This window comes from Martes martes (genome assembly GCF_963455335.1).
Source record: "Martes martes genome assembly, chromosome: 2".
NCBI lineage: Eukaryota > Metazoa > Chordata > Mammalia > Carnivora > Mustelidae > Martes > Martes martes.
The window spans coordinates 155,262,820-155,279,684 of NC_137889.1; the positions used below are offsets into that span (position 1 = coordinate 155,262,820).

The 16,865-nt window shown below is 40.0% G+C and overlaps 1 protein-coding gene across 4 annotated transcripts in view; it reads right to left on the reverse strand.

Annotated features, from left to right (window-relative positions):
- Positions 1-16,865, reverse strand: part of KCNIP4 (potassium voltage-gated channel interacting protein 4) — a gene marked incomplete at its 5' end in the record, with an annotated part of 1,129,227 nt that overhangs the window by 235,557 nt on the left and 876,805 nt on the right. The window lies entirely within an intron of this gene.

Genomic DNA, 16,865 nt, shown 5'->3' on the forward strand with positions numbered 1-16,865 from the left:
AATCGGCTGTCGTGGCTGCTGCCTAGAGCCTTTGTCAGAAAGCTCCCGTGGAAGCCCGTGGGTAGTTTTTCTGGGAAGAAAAGTGCAGGAGCAAAAGAACCACGATTGCCTTTGTCACCAAGGAGCATCCAAGCTGCTTCCCACCTGCCACTCCACTGGGGCTGTCTGGTCCCCTCGGACACAATGAGAACATTATTAGGAAGATTGATTTGGTCTTTGTATTTTACAAACAGAAATGGTTGGAGAGCAGGGCAGAGCAGTACCTTGTAAGAACACTGATGTTCAGTAACTGCCCCCTGGAGGGGGGAATCACACTATCCTCCTTTCAACTCTTGATTCAGCCTCTCTCAAAGCCAAGTTTCACAAACTTCCCTGATGATAAAAATCACACAAGATGCTTGTTAAAAATATTCTCTTGTAGAGAGTCTGATTCAGAGGATCCTGGAGTTTGTATTGTATTCTTTTAAAAAAAGATTTTATTTATTTATTTATTTGAGAGAGAAAGAGAGAACATGAGTGGAATGAGGGGCTAAGGGAGAAGCAGTGGGATGAGGGGCTAAGGGAGAAGCAGACTCTCCCCCTGAGCAAGGAGCCCAGTATGAGTCATGGGACTCCTGGATCATGACCCCAGCCAAAGGCAGATGCTTAACTGACTGAGCCACCCAGGTGCCCCTGGAGTTTATATTCTTAAACAAGCTAGATGGTTCTTATCAGGGAAGCAGGGGGCATGATGTCTTGAAGGATCCCACGGGGTATTCTATTCCAAACCACACCAAACATCCCAGCCAGCTTTGTGGGAATGGTCGTACACTCTGGTCTACGCCAGGAGCACACTGGCTTAAACACCCTGGGGGGGGGGGGGTTCCACTCTGCTGAAGCCAGCCCCAGCCCCTGGAACTCACTACAAAAATCAGGGTTTATGAATAATATCTTGGACTGTGGGGGGCATTTCCTTGTTCTGTTACTTTCTTGTTGTATGATTTTCCACAAGAAGCTTAGGCTCTCTGAAAACAGGTCCTTTTCTGCGAAGTTGAGATTATAATACTTTGTTTAAAGTACTCTGTTTAAAGGGAATTGTGAGAATTAAGTGTGGTTGTAATAATGGTTACCATTTATCCAAGCATTTAGTACGTGCTGATCAATAGTATAGGGATTTATCAGCAATGCACTCCTCCCCACAATTGCGTGGTGGGTGTTATAATCATCTTCATTTTATAGGTAAGGAAACAAGCATAAAGTGGTTAACTTACTTGTCAAAGTTGTGGTGGGCACAGTGCTTGGTAGGCAATAGGCATTCATTCATTCGGTTATTTCTTAACATTTGTTAACCTGCTTACAATGAGCTCTGAACAGTACTCGAATGATAAAGTCCAACCTTATCTCATGGGGGCATATGGTATAATAAAGGAGGCAGGTATGAAATCGAAAGTGACTGAGAAATGCACTAGCACTTGAAAAGATCTCTCTATGAAGTACAGTGGGGGCACAAGAATGAAAAGCCAACTCCACCTGGGGAAAGATGAGTCGTGGGAATGGGAAGGAGACTTTACAGAGGTGGTAATCATTGAAAATGGTAGCTTTCATTATTATTAGAAGTTATAAATAAGACAAAAACAGAGAGACAAACCATAAGACAATCTGAATTATAGGAAACAAACTGAGGCTTGCTGGAGGGGAGGTGGGCAGGGGGCTGGGGTAAGGGTGATGGGCATGAAGGAGGGCACTTGATTTGATGAGCACTGGGTGTTATATGCAACTGATGAATCACAAAATTCCACTCTGACACTAATAACACAGTACATGTTAAATTGAATTTAAATAAAAAACTCAAAATAAATAAAAAGAACTTATCTATCATACACAGGCTTTGGGGTACACAGACTTGGACTGAATTCTGGTTCTGTTGCTTGCTTGCTGTGTGATCTTGAGGAAATCACTCCATCTCTGTCAGTTTTCTAAGTGCAAGATGGGAGTGTGACTGCCCACTTCTCATCCTTACTGTGAGAGTTAACTGTGGAGAGCTGAGCCCAGTGCCTACAAGACAGATGGCAGGTGTGGGATTACAACAGCAGGGCCAACTCCTTAGAGGCTCTGCTGGGTCTACGTGGATGGAAGGGACTTTGCTCCTCCTTATCACTCTCTCTTCTCCTAAGCCGGGTTTCAGTCTGTCCCCCATGAAGACTTCCTGACCTACCAGGCTCTTTTTCTCCTCTGGGCACCAGGAATACACTTAGACCACCAAGTTGGCTTTTATAACAGTGCTTTTTGTTTTGGATTTTATGTCCTTAAGAAATATCTATCTACCTGCCCAACCACCAATCTACCTAAACATGTTAATTTTCAGTTTGTAAGCAAATCAGTGCAGGGGAAGCGGTTCTCGAAAGTTGATGGGTAAAGAGATGTTTTAAGTAACCATTCTCTGAAATTCCTGAGAATATTTGACAAGAGGACATCAAAAGTTTTTTTAAAGAGTTGCAGAAATTAATTAGGTCAAGTTAACTCTATCTGTCTCTTTTAACCCTATATGATTTCATATTAAAGTTAAAACAAAACAAAACAAAACACAGCTAAAAAGCTATAGGTGAAGAATTTTTTTTTTTTTTTAAGAGTTCATTTATTTATTTTGAGAGAGAGGGAGAGGGAGACAGAGAATGAGCAGTTGGAGGGAGGGACACAGGGAGAAGAAGAAGCAGGGAACCCGATTCAGGGCTCCATCTCAGGATCCTGGCATCATGACCTGAGCCAGAGGCAGACACTTAACCAACCAAGCCTCACAGGTGCCCCTAGATGCTGAATTTAAACATTGCTTTGTCTGACTACCAAATTCATTACATTCCTTTTATATCCCTCAGCAGATTTTAGCAAATAGTTATCAATTGATCTCTTGATTTATGTACTTAAGCAAATAATTTTTGAGTTGTCACATCTCATTTTCCAGGAAAGAAATCTCCACCATCTTTGAAATTCATAGAAAGACCTAGGAATATAATTTTGTTAATTCCAGGCAAGACTTCACTTTAGGACAATGGCATTCCTATATAAGATCCATGAACTGAGAGTTTTGGTGGCCCAGTCAATCCTTATCTGTACTAGCTACCTTTACTAAGCTCTTCCTGTTAACTCCAGCTTCAGAATATTCTGGCTCTCGAGAATGCCAGGGTCTCTTTCACATACAACCCTCATGGCAGGATTTTGTAAGCTAATAGTGCCATCCATGAGTTTCATGCATCATCTGACCAGTCTAGGGAAATGGGGGACACTTAAAGAAGAGTATTTTTCTAGGGCCATCTTGGGAAAGAACAGTTGGCTATATATTATTAAAAAAATAATTCCAGGTGATGGCTCTATTATTTTATTACAGTATTTATTTATTATTTATTTATTAGCCCCGACCTAGTTTGTTATGGTAAAATATGCCTTCTCTATCTCTAATTATTCTCAGGTTCGCCAATTCTTTATATTATAATGGATGTCCAGCAAAGGTCTGTCTTCCATACCAAAAGAAAAGAATACCAAAGGAATAAACTAACACTTGCTCACTTACTCTAAGCTAGGCACATGTACTTAACATGTATAAATTCATTTAATCTTACCCTAAACTAATGAGAAAAATGTTATTATCATCATTGCAAAAAATAAAAATAAATAAAACCAACGATCATCAAGATTATTTTTACAATTACATTCAATAAGGGGCACAACCATGATTTATATCTGATTTACTCCATTATGGTGGCTGACAGTTATATAGAAGGTCTAAGTGTCGGGTAGTTTTCTAAAATCTTCATACTTATAACTAACTTAATTCTTTCATAATTCTATGAGATCTGTATTATTTCTCTGGTTTCAAGGATAAAGTTGAAACTTCAAAAGATTAAGCAACTGGCCTGAAGTCTTATAGATAGGAGTTGGCAGAGTTTTGCTTGAGCCTGGGTATCCTGGGTCCAAATTTCACACACGGTGTCATTCACTACCGCACTCTTGGGCCTCTCTGTACCTTGATGAATGGTTCTTTAACTGGGCCTCTGCTAAGGAGTTGTGCTGGGGAAATATTGCCAGAAACTCTTGGGAAAGTAAAAAATGGACTTCAAAGAGGCATGCCCAAGCCAATGGCCCCTTCTGAAAAAGAGAGAGAGAGGGGCAGTAGTATTCAGAATAGACTTTCAATTTCCTTGCACTGACCCATTGGATTATTTTAAATAATCTCAAAAAGGATGATTTGCCTGAAACCTGAAATTAGTCATTTCCCCCTCTTTGTTTTAGCTTCAGTTTGAAATTTCACTAGGTGATGTTCCTTGATTAAGAAATGTTCTTCATCCTATTGACATCATACAATTACCAAAATAAATATAGTGAAGTTGAGAAAAAAAAATATTTTAATTAGATAGATTTATCTATCTACCTATTGTCTCTACAAAAATATAAATAGAATAGCCATGCATATAGGACATGTTAAGTCAAACTTAAAATTAAAATTATTAGTTTATATTTGTATAAACATTTAGAGTTCAAACAATCCAATCTTTTTATTTTAAGGAGGCTTAAAATTGAGGTACAGAAAGCAGAACTGACTTGTTCATGTTCAAAAACCTTGGAAAGTGGACAAAATGAGCTTGACTCACCTAGCTTGTCATGATTCTGAATTGTTAACTGGGATGATCCATTGACAAATTAGAAAGAAATCAAGTTCTGAAAGAAAAATTTTCTACTCTCAGTAAATAGGAGGAAAGAGAAGCAAGACCTCCTTGTGGTTGGCATCATCTAGAAGGTTCTACTGAAGAGAGAAGCCTAATTTAGGTTTTTGAAAACAAGCGAGGAGAAGAGGAATAATTTTCTAGGAACAGAAATGGGTACACACTAGGGCAAAAGCTATGATGGTAGTAGCATAGCTACCATAGAGGCCTCTGAGGCAGGGAAGAAAAATGCAAGTGGAAAATTGTTGTAAGAGGCCTCTTAACATCTGAATAGAACAAGTAATGAGGACAAGGTTGGTATGTGACACTTAGTGTCTCTTCTAATTTTAAGATTTTTCTCATCAAATGATGAAAGCTATTCACCCTCAGTGAATTCTGTTCTGTCTCCACCCTGAAGGGTATCACGTCCATCTGTCTTGGGTCTTCTCAATTACTTGGAAAGATCCCTAAATGTTCTCCAGATAAACTTTCCACTCAAACATGCCAGGACTCAGCACTGTTTCACTTAGCTGCAGGGTTCATTCTGAAAGCTTCCTAAATGTGTCTGGAATGGATTTCTTTAAAATATGTATATGTTTATCCATTAAACAATTAAGCATCCAACCTTCAGGCTTGAGTGCCTATTGAATCCATATAGGGGGAGGGGATACCTCCCACTTGAAAAAACTTCCAGCAATGTTGCACTAATGTATCTTAAAAATGGTATTCATGTATCTTGTGATCCAAGCTTATGTTATATAATCTTCATATAAACAAATTAGAAGATTATTTAGAAATTTAACTAGGAAACATTCTTAAGAATATAATCTTTCCCTGAGATTTATGATCTTTTTCCTGCTCTCATTTCCCTTTCCTAGGCCTTCTGGACTAAACTGAGTGGGCTCCTGGGTTCACCCATTTAATCTGGCATACAACTTTGGCTGTCATGTCACAGACCTTTTTGTCTTTTCTCTCTAAAACAGTCTTTGCCATACACCACTATAACTGGCTGGCTTTAGGGCAGTGATTTTCATGGATAATAATAATAATGATGATGATGATAATCCTTTGCTTTATTATGTTATAATTAGGATTATATTATTGAACCCCTGCTGTGCAACAGTGTACTATGCACATTACATGAACTATCTCATTGAATCATCACAACACCTATTACAGATGAGGATGCTGGAATGCCAAACCTTAAGCAACTTACCCAAGATTATAAAAAAAAAATCAGAATATGTCATTCCAAAATATGCCACCTTGGCATAATGATTTTGTGGCACTGAAGGCATTTGAGAATCACCAGATGCAAGAAGAGTTATCAGTTCTCATCTTATCTACCTAACTGTGGCATAAATTTCCCTTTGTGAAGCTGCCCACCCCTTCTCCTGTGCCAGGAATCAGAGAGCAACTCTTATCACTGGAGATGGAGAGTGAGCACCAAGATGAGTCTGCATAAACAAGCTTCACTAAAAGAAGCCTTATCTTCTATAAATTTCTTTCATATATTTCCTAGTCACTTCCCTGTGATTTATCATCCCTTGAAGCCCAAACTCTCTTTCTTTTGTTAAAATGGCACATAAACCCTGGAATCTAATTAGTTGTTTCTATGAGTTTCACTTCTTTTCTGTGAACTTCCATATGTATAAAATAAAAATTGTATGCCTTTTCTCCTGTTAACCTCTCTTCTGTTAATCTAATTTGCAGGCCTCCAGAAACTGAACCTAAGAGGGTAGAGGAAATGATTTTCCTCCCTGACAATTACTAGAAGTTAAGGAGCTAGGATTTAACCTCAGGATTTCTCACCCATGAGTCAGTGTTCTTATATCCTTGTGGTACCTTTGTAAAGGTCACTACTGTTTTTATTTTGTTTTTATTGTGGCCTTGCGGAAACAAAGAGAAACGAGATTTAAAATGCAAATGACTTCCAGAAAGATAGCCTGTGGTGTGGCCCTTACCTCTGTTGAAAGGTAGATGTTTCACATCAAGTTCTTTCCTGGAAGCTAGATCGAGAAAGCAAAGAAAGGAGAAACAAGAGGAGGGAAGGGACTCAGGAGATAGGTGAAGGAACAAATAGAGAAGAGAGGAAGAAAATGAAGAGTCCTGAGGAAAGAGGCAAGCAATCCTCCATGACAGCCCATGTGACAGAGTCAAGAGTACACAGCTGAATGTAGCCTATTTTCTACTTGTGAGATTCTCAGACTTCCAGGCAGTTGAGAGTTAAATAGGAGTAAAGCAGACTATAGGAAAAGGTTGAGCAAGGGGTTATTTCTCCCTGAATTCACCCTCCTTCCCTTGTCTGTCAAGCTCTGGAGCTCTTAGCAATGCTGGCCATCTCTTTAGGTCTACCTTCTCAGCCATAGCCTGGAAATTGAATAGGTGGCTTTTAAAGCATGAATATAGTGATCTCCCTGGATATGGCATTAGCCATAGCTAGGTCACGAGGCCTTCAATATCTCTTCAAAGCCCTGTGATGCCTTCCCATTCACTTGTGGCAGAGCCCTGCTGCCCTAGACTGATTGCTTCATCGGCTTGGTTCTCTCTGTTCTTGGGCATGAGATTCCCATAGACTGACTAGGGTGTTCTCTGAGCTGCACTGGCTCATTTTCTGTCCTGCAGCAGCACTTTGGGAAAGAAAGCCCAACAGGTTTGAACTGGAATGCATTTCAAATCTCCAGGGACAGTGAATAATTATCTTGAATATGCTTTGTTGTATAAAGAGTTGTAGGGATATCTGGAAAGAATTACTCATAGAAGTCTCAATGTCCTTTTGTGAGAGCACGTCTAAATCCATTTTGTTTATTTGCTAGTTTATTCATCCTCTCATTCACATGTGTGCATGTATACACACATGCATACACATGCATGCACGCACACGCATACATACACACACACACAATTGCCACCATTGTTTCTGTCACCTGCAAAGTCAGAACAGGGGAAGCCCTAGTGAATACAGAAGTCCCTTTTCCCTGAACTTAATGTGTGCACATTCCTGCTGGGGATGAATAAACACATAGTAAGTGTTCAGTGAATGTCTACACAGTATATATTAAGAATGTAAGGTGTAGGTCATGGTAGGTATTTGTTCTTTAAATGCTAGTGGCTCTCTGAAGTGACCGGCCCAGGCTTGACAACTAGGATTTGTAGCCAAGTCTTTGGACTCTTCGTTCATTGTTTTTTCCACTATAACATGGAGTTAAGGCATCTACCTAATATCTAAGATAGAAGCAAGGAAGAACCATGCACTACAGAAGAGAAAGGTTTCTTCTAGTAAGAACAGAAAAATCTACAAGAAAGAGAAGACATGGTGAATTAGGCATGAAGGTGAAGCTTAATATTGTATATGTCCAGATTCTGCTCATGAGTGTTAGCCTTTGCTAGTGCTTCCAAATCAGCTACATCTAAGACTTGGTTCCGGCATCCACTACAAACGAGCAGACAGTGAAGCTGGGGGCTGTATCTGTGAATCTTTTTGGTGAAAGGAACTAAACTTCATTTGGATAAAAAGAGAGGCAAAGGAAAAATGTTCTCCCTAACCCAGCTCCAAAATCAGAGGCTTGGAGAGCTGGAAAGGGAATCATTTCTCTTCTGAGAATTACATATTTCCCAGAACTTACATTCAGTCAATGTTGTAGTTTGTCTCTGCTGGAGATGCCTTGTTTTCTATCACTACACTTATATTATTGCAATGTTGAAATCAGTTAGTATCAGTTTCTTATTGCTGCTGTAACAAATTACCACAAAGTTGATGGTTTTAAATAACATAAATTTACCTTCTTCCAGCTCTGAGTGTTAGAAGTTTGCAATGGGTCTCATTTGGCTAAAATCAAGGTGTTGGCAGGGTTGTCTTCCTTTAAAAGTCTCTAGGAAAGAAACTGTTGCCTGGCCTTTGCCAGATTCTGGAACCTGCTTACATGCCTTGGCTGTGGTTACCTCCATCCTCTAAACCAGCAGTGGCCAGTAAGTCTTTCCCTGGCAGTATCATTCTGAACTTGACTCTTCTGCTTCTCTCTTTCACTTATCTTGTGATTACATCAAGCCTGCCTGGATTATCCAGGATAACCTTCCTATTTTCAGGTCAGCAATATAGCAATCTTAATTCCACCTGCAACTTTAATTATATTTTCCATGTAACCAGTGTATCCATGGGGTCTTGATGATTAGGATGCAGACATCTTTGGAGGACCATTATTATGTCTACCACACAGTTAATCATATGAATAACCTGTAAACACTGCTTTAAATAGGAAAAGAAAAGCTAACCCCTAAACTAACACCCCAAATTTAGACTCTACTTCATCAAGAACAAGTCACTTAAGATATGTGTATGTGCATGTGTGTATGTGTGTGTGTGTGTGTGTGTTTAATGTACAGAAAGAGAACCTTCTCTTTCAGAAGGAAAGAGCAGCTTTAATTAGCATTCCTATCTCTGAATTTCCAATTTTCACTAAGAAAGGACTCTGAAGAAATTTCAAAATGCTAAGAAAGAACACCAAACAATTGAGAAGATATAAGCTAATGATCAGACTCAGGGACACTCTATTTTCATTTTAGTGGTCAAAAGCAGTTTGATGCAGAGCAGGCATTTCCTATAAGCCCAGGACTAACCTAGGAACTGCAGGAGATAGAACATCAGAAAAGAAAGAACTGGGATAATGTTCCTCCTTTACAACACTTCCAGGAGGATCACAAAAGATAATGGAGGAGGAGGTGCTTTCTAAATTGTGGAAGGAACACTCAGGGGGAATGTTTTAATTAACTGGCCCAGATGCCCTACGATGGATTAGACTAGCACTGAACCAAAATCTTCAGCAACCGAGGTATTCATTTTACTTCAAGCTGTCAGTCCTCTGGACACAAGTCACAGACCATGACTTTCTGAAAGACTATTCACTGCAATAACAAAACTATGACAAATGAGGAGTTTTCTCCTTTGAAGATCCATATGATGCTTCCTCCTCAAAACACTGTATGTAAATGGGCTGGTATCTTACACATGTTCATTAAAATCACCTCTCACACCATTCAAACATCTACATCGATCCAGGATTTTGTCGTAATTTTATGCAGATATGTACTTTTGCAAACTTTGTCTCACTTATTCCTTATATCAGTCCATCTCAAAAATGAGAAAATTGAGGTTATAAAGGGTACTTCATCCAGGGTCAAAAAGCAGCAGAAAAACTGGGTTTTAAAATGATGCATTCTGGCTCCACACCCCATGTTGCATTTTTTTCATCTCTAGCATTTACAGAGTGATTTTTCCTGTGTTGGGTGCTGTGCTAAGTGCCTCATATTCATGATTTACAAAAGGAGGATAATAAAAGTGTGTACCTTCTAGTGCTGTCAGGAGCAATAAATAGATTAGTATATTGTACAGTTAAAGCATTCAGGGTACTGTAGGCCACATAGCAAGAGCTCCATTTATAAGAGTAATCATTATTATTTCTTCACAAGCCAGCTCTGAGGCATTTCTATTGTTATGCCTCTTTGACAAAAGAAGAAACTGTGATTCAGAAGGGCTAAGACACTTGTTACAAACTGCTGTGTGACCAAGCAAGCCATGAGAACCTGTCCTTAATCACAGAAGTCAGCCTCAGTCTGCGTCTCAGGGCTCACTTCTTTGAAACAGAGACCTTCCTGGTCACTCAGTTAGTCCTGGGCTTCCAAGCAAGGCAGAGCCTAAAGTAACCAGGCTGCATAGTTGATAATCGATCTGGAAAGATCCTCAGATTTCAGATGCTGGGCTCAGTCATCATTTCTTTATTTGAGAACTTTGGCTTTCAAATAATTTCCATCTCATTTCATTCATGCATTTATTCCTTCATTCTTCAAAAAAGGCTGACATTGATTATGTGCCATGCAAAATATGCAAGGTACTGTGGGGGATAAATATCTTGAAGAAACTTATCATCTAGACGGGGAGGTAAGGAATGCACATAAATCACTAAGTCCACGGAAGAAGATTAATGTCCATAAGAACATGTTTCAAGAGTCCTGGGAATTCGGAAGAGGAAGAGGAGTACAGAAGTAGGAGGGTTGAGGTTCATTAGGGACTGCTTCCTGGAATCTGGTTGATTCATAATATTTCAATCGTTCCTTCAGTGAATCAGTCAACATGCACTGAGTGTCCACGATGTACTAAAATATGCAAGACCTCTCAGTATAATCCAATCATTAACTTCTGTGGGTTCTAAAATACAACCTTTATAGTGTTAATTCTCATCAAGTCTCCTAATATAGTCCTACACCCAAGCCACCATGCAAGAAATACACAGCTGATTTCCCGCTTTCACTTTTACACACTATCACACAGTAGCCAGATTAAAAAGTGTATTTTTCATATGACTCTCCTGTGATAGCCTTTCCATAGTTGTCCATTACATTGGGAATGACATTCCAACTCCTCACCATGCACTGGCCTCTCTTTGATCTCAACCAAGACCAATTTTATTCTCAACCCCTGCCCTCACACCCACAGCTCTTTCCTCACATAGCCTTTCAGCTCTCTGACTAAACCAGGATTATCTATCCCTGCCTAAGGCCTCTGGGCTTTGTGATCCCTCTTTCCCTCACACCCGCCCCCCCCACCACTTCTTATTTCTTGCTCTTTCTCATCACTAAGTTCTAAACTCAAATGTTCTCTTTTCACAGTATTCTGGCACCTAGAAGACTGCTAGGCCATAGAGGCTTTTCATAACGATCTGTTGAATAAGTAAGTGAATGAATGAATGACATCAAAGAGGGTTCTTCCCCCATGCACTCAATTGAAGCTGCATGAATTGTCTCAGCAATGGTCATAATCAGAGCTTAGCACCTAGCTTCATTTTACAGTGCAGTGGTTTCAGGAGAGAATTCACCAGACTGGAAACGTGGGAGAGACCAGACTGTGAAGATTTGCAAGAATCTCTGAGAGAGTTGAATGATGAAGATTTAATTAACGTTTCTGGATAGTGAAGTGGCATGCTCACAGCAGTGTTCTGTTTGTTTCAACTGACAATAATAAAAACAAAAGCAACCACAGATGAAAGAAAGTAGAAAAAAAATGGAGACAGGAAGACCAAGGAATGCGCTGCTCCAAAGGTCTGAGCCAGAGGTCACATCCCTGGGCAGAAAGAAGGAGAGATGAACCTAGCAGAACCAAGGGATGCAGAGACCAAGGAGAGGCATCAAAGGTGATCTAAATTGACTGTGAAACATGAAGGATTATTTGTCAACATTTCCCTGGCTCTAAACAGTCCAAGAATGGAAAAAAAAAAAAAGTGGTGGAAAAGTATTAAAAAGATTCAAGGATAACTCATGAATTTGAAGGAAGAACTATACAACCAAGACATAGCTGAGGACAGAAAGAACACAGCTCGGGTGGGGGTGGGGCTACAGTAGTGGTTTGTGCATTTGTACTTGAGCATGCTGCCCTTAACATGTCTTATCTCCAGGCACTTTAAACCATGGAATCTATACATCTCCAAATTTCAAACTTCAAAAAGGGAGCCCCTGTTTGGCTTATCTTGAGTCAGACAAATATCCCTGGGTCAATTAGTTGTAGCCAGGAAGTGGGACATCTAGTGCAGAAGAACATTAGGGACCCATTGCTGTGGTCTGGGGTCATTTTAGGGGAAAGAAAACTCATGAGGATCCAGACAGTCATTTCAACTCATCCCTAAGTGAAACTGGAAACAAGAACATGTAGGGAGGTGAAGATAATTAAAATTTTGATGGACTGCATTTGAAAAGCCAGCAGGGAATCAAGTAGAGCTGCCGGGTTGATAACTTAAAATATGAAGCTATACTTTGGGAGAAAAGCCAGAGCTAGAGACAAATATTGGGGTTAATCCATATAAATGATAGTTGAAGTGACAAGAGTGAATGAGATATTCAGGGAGGAGAGACATATATAGAGAGAGAGACAAGAGCAAGGGGAGAACATTATAGGAACAAGAGGAGCCAAGAATGTCAGAGCAGAAGTGGTGGGAGAAATCTAAGGAGACCTTAGAAAGTAATATCTTTGTGGGAATCAAATGAAGAGAGCTTCAAGGAGAGGATCGACCAGCGTGTTAAATGTAAAAACCCAGTCATTTTCTAAATTGAAGTGTTGTCCTAACACAAATTAATTTGAAACTGGTCAAAGTGCAAGTGTATGTATGTGTGGGAGGTGGAGAGGGTGTTTGTAGGTGTGCGTATGTGCAGAGTACTAGAGTTCAGGGAGTGAAAGGGAAAAGATAAAGCTTAAGGATTTCCAGCTATGATTCTTACATTTTTCCATCTAAAACCAAGACGATTCTGTAAGTATTATTGAGCATCCAATATGTGCCCCCCATTGACACAGGGGAATATAATATGTATGAGTGAGGTAGCCCCTGCTCTCTTAGAGCCTACAGTCCAATGGGGAATGCAGAGAAGTAAGCAGGCAGTTGTTAGACATTATGTTGAGAGCAATGGTCATTCATCATAGTAGTTCGTTAGACAGATACTTGAATCTGGAGGGTTTTCCTAGAAAAAAAAAAAGAAATCACCTGAGCTGAGATCTTCAGGATAACTGGGGGTCACAGAAAGATGAGGAAAATGCATTACTGGTAGAGAGAACAGTAGTTGTGGTGTCTCAGATATGGGAAAAACTCAATGCCCTGAGTGGGCTTGCTTAGACAGGGGCCACAGAGAGTACATAGATTGTATGGGGGGAAAATTTATTTCAAGACACAAGGCTGCTAAAGTAAGCAGGACCAGATCACAAGGACTCTTTAAGCATGCTAAAGGGATTTTTTTTTTTTTTTTAAATCTTGAGAGCCCTGGGGGACCAATGAAAGATTATAAGCAGAGGCACATAATCAAATTTGTACTTTGGAAAGATCACTGGGGTTGTTCTGTGCAGAATTGACTGGGAGGTAAGTGTGGCTAAACTACAGGCAAAGAAACTAATTAAGAGGCCATTCCAAGTGAAAAAATGAGTTAGGAATGTGGTGGATTAGCTGGAGAGATGTAGATGGAGGTGAGAAATAAAGAGGTGATGAATCTCCAGACATTGAGAACTGAATTAACCATGAGAGCTTGAGAGGGGGGGAGTCTTGGATGAGCATGTTTCCAGAAAAAAAAAAAACATTTACCCTCTCTAGTTGAAAGGTAGGATTAGTTGCAAAATCAGTCCTATTGGAAGGGACTAACACACTGGGGCATGCAAGTTTGAAATAAGAAGCATAAAGTTGAGTGACTGTGCAACACACTAGTCGGAGATAAGGTGAAAAAATTCATGTGCATCACAATTTGAAATTTACTAATAGAAGCAACTTAATCTTCCATCCATGATCCATCTTCACCTTTGGAATGCTCTGTGATTACCAGGGAATGGACAGAAAGAAAATTGAGAATAACTGGCATGTAAACATTTGTTTGTGGCCATTTAAAATCAGAGGCTTTTGTTGAGTGGACTCTCCCCAACTCCACCTGTCTCAGAAAGGTGAATTCTCCAGGTAGGTATATGCTATCTATCCCCGTAATGCCAAGAGGAAGCTCTCCCATTACCATACTAATCATCAGCAAATCCACTGAAGACTATCCAGAATTGGACCAATTTTTAGCACCTCACTGCCATCCCCTGATCCAAGCTACCATTCTCTCTCCTTTCTGATTTTTGTCATCTAGGTCACCTCTCATCTTGTGCCCTTAATTTCTCCTGTTCTATTCTGTAGAAAAAGTAGCTAGAGTGAGCCTTTTGTTTTTTATTACTTTAGAGATTTATTTATTTTGAGAGAGAGAGAGAGAGAGAACAAGAGATCAAGAGTGTGTGTGAGCGGGGGGAGGGACAGAAGGAGAGGGAGAAGGAAAGAAGCAGACTCTGCACTGAGCATGGAGCTCCATGTGGGGCTTGATCTCACAGCCTTGAGATGATGACTTGAGCTGAAATCAAGAGTTGGGCACTTAACCAACTGAGACACCCTGGCATCCCCAGAGTCAACTTTTTAAAACACATAACAAATCCTGTGACAACTCTGCTCAAAATCTTCCAATAGCTTTCATTTGTCTAAAAGTAAGAAGTAAAGACCCATGCAAAATTCAGAATAAATCTTTCATAACGTTCTGATCTCAACTCTCATTGCTTCTCCTTTACTCACTCATTCCAGCCACGCTGGTCTCCTCAGTGTGCTTTGGTCATCCTAAGCATGCTTCTGCCTCAGTGCATTTGCACTTGAGGTTTCTTCTGCCTGGACCAACCTTCACCCAGATTTCTACATGACTTACTCCCTTGACAATGTCAGCTCAGTATTCCACTATCACCTTAGTTGCCTCTGAAGGTTGCCTTATCCAGAACTATATTTTCCACAGTGCATTTCCCCTCAACTCTTCTAAACTCTTTTATTCTTCTTGGCAATTACCGCCATCATATAGACCCTGTATTTGCTTTATTTACATGGTTTTCCCACTGGAATCTAAATGCCCGTAGATAGGATTTTTGTCCATTTCATTCACAATCCCCAGCACTGAGACCAACACTTGACATGTACTTGGTACTAGATAATGAGTTGATGAATGTTTCCTGAACCATCTACCCAACACAACAAACATTCACTCATAAGTACACACACAATTTTCCCCTTAATTAATACAAATAGATGTAATACATCACCCTTAAATATTTCATATTTAAATGTAACAAAAATGTGGATAGAGAAAAAAACAATCCAGGTTTCCCCAGGAGAAAAACACTAGGAAATTGTTTCATAAATTGCTCATACAGAAACTGAAAATGTAACAAGTAACAAAAATTCAAAAAATATTTGAGTGATTAAAAAAAAAAAGTCATTAATCTGACTTTCAAGGCAGGTGAGTCCTGAAATGGAGAACTTATTTTATGTATTTATTTATTTTGAACGCCAAAATAGATTCGGCTATAAGATTTTGGATTTTAACGGGGCAAGTAGAATTACTCTGCATGATTGAGGAAGGTGAGGGATTTGAAGCCCCATTTCTCCCTCTGCTTCCTGTGTCCTCAGTGACCACATTCGTGTGGATAAAAACCACAGAACCACTGAAGGGGAAAAAAAACCACGGAAGTGAAGAAACAGAACTCAGAGAAGGCATGCTCCTTCAAAAATAGTAATTTATTGACTGCCTACTTTGTTTAAGATACAGTAGCAGTGAGACTTCATGTACATTCTCTTGTTTACTTTCAGGAGGACTCTGCAAAGTGTGTATTATCTGCTCTTAGCAGATAAGGGACGTGAGAGAGGTTTAAAGTACTTCCGTTTTTGCACAGAATTTGTTGGCTCTGAGTTTGAACCTCATCTACCACAGCACCCCTTTCTCCAAGAAATGCTCTTTCTTTGCCTTTGAACCAGTCTTTCCTTCTTGCCACATAGCAGAAGGCATTTTTCCTCAGAAATTATTTTCACAAATGGTAATTTGGTTTCCAGGTAAGTTCATTAAAATCTTTTGTAATGCAGAAGGCAGCCAAAAGATCATGATTGTTTCTATGGAAATAGGAGCCAGGAGTGTTCAACTGCCAACTTAACAAATGAACTTTGGGAATATAATCTGTTTCCCTCTTCTCAGAGGAAATAAATAGGTGGCAATGTTCAATTCCTCACTGCATTACATGTATCAACTTTCCAGATAGCATTTGGTCTTGTTGTATTTTCTCCCACCACCAAAGTACAAAAGCTGCAAGAATTTTTCTGCACAGAAGTAAGGGATGAGCACCAGAGCCAATTTCTCATCTCAGACACTACAGATTTCAATGTGCATCTGCAGGCTCCAAATATGACTATAAACATGTCAGCCAAAACAAACTGTAATTTTTATAAAATAAATCTGGGGAGCATGTTTTTCTGAAACCTAATGCTCTGAGTCTACGAGTGTAGTAGGAAGAGGCAAGAGTGGCAGGTAGCCCAGCCTCTGAGATTTGGCAGTGCTGTTTCCCCTATAAAACCTGGTAAGGAGTCATCAGGACATGTGGCCTCATCTTTCTCTCTTTGCCACTTCCTGAGAGTGAGGTGTTAAAGAAAGCCAAGGACTCCTCCTTGCCCATTCAAAACAGAGTTTTCTATCGCAATGTTCCTCAAAGGACAGCAAGAGCAATTCCTGGGAGCTTGTTAAAAAATGCACAATTTCGGGGCGCCTGGGTGGCTCAGTGGGTTAAGCCGCTGCCTTCGGCTCAGGTCATGATCTCGGGGTCCTGGGATCGAGTCCCAC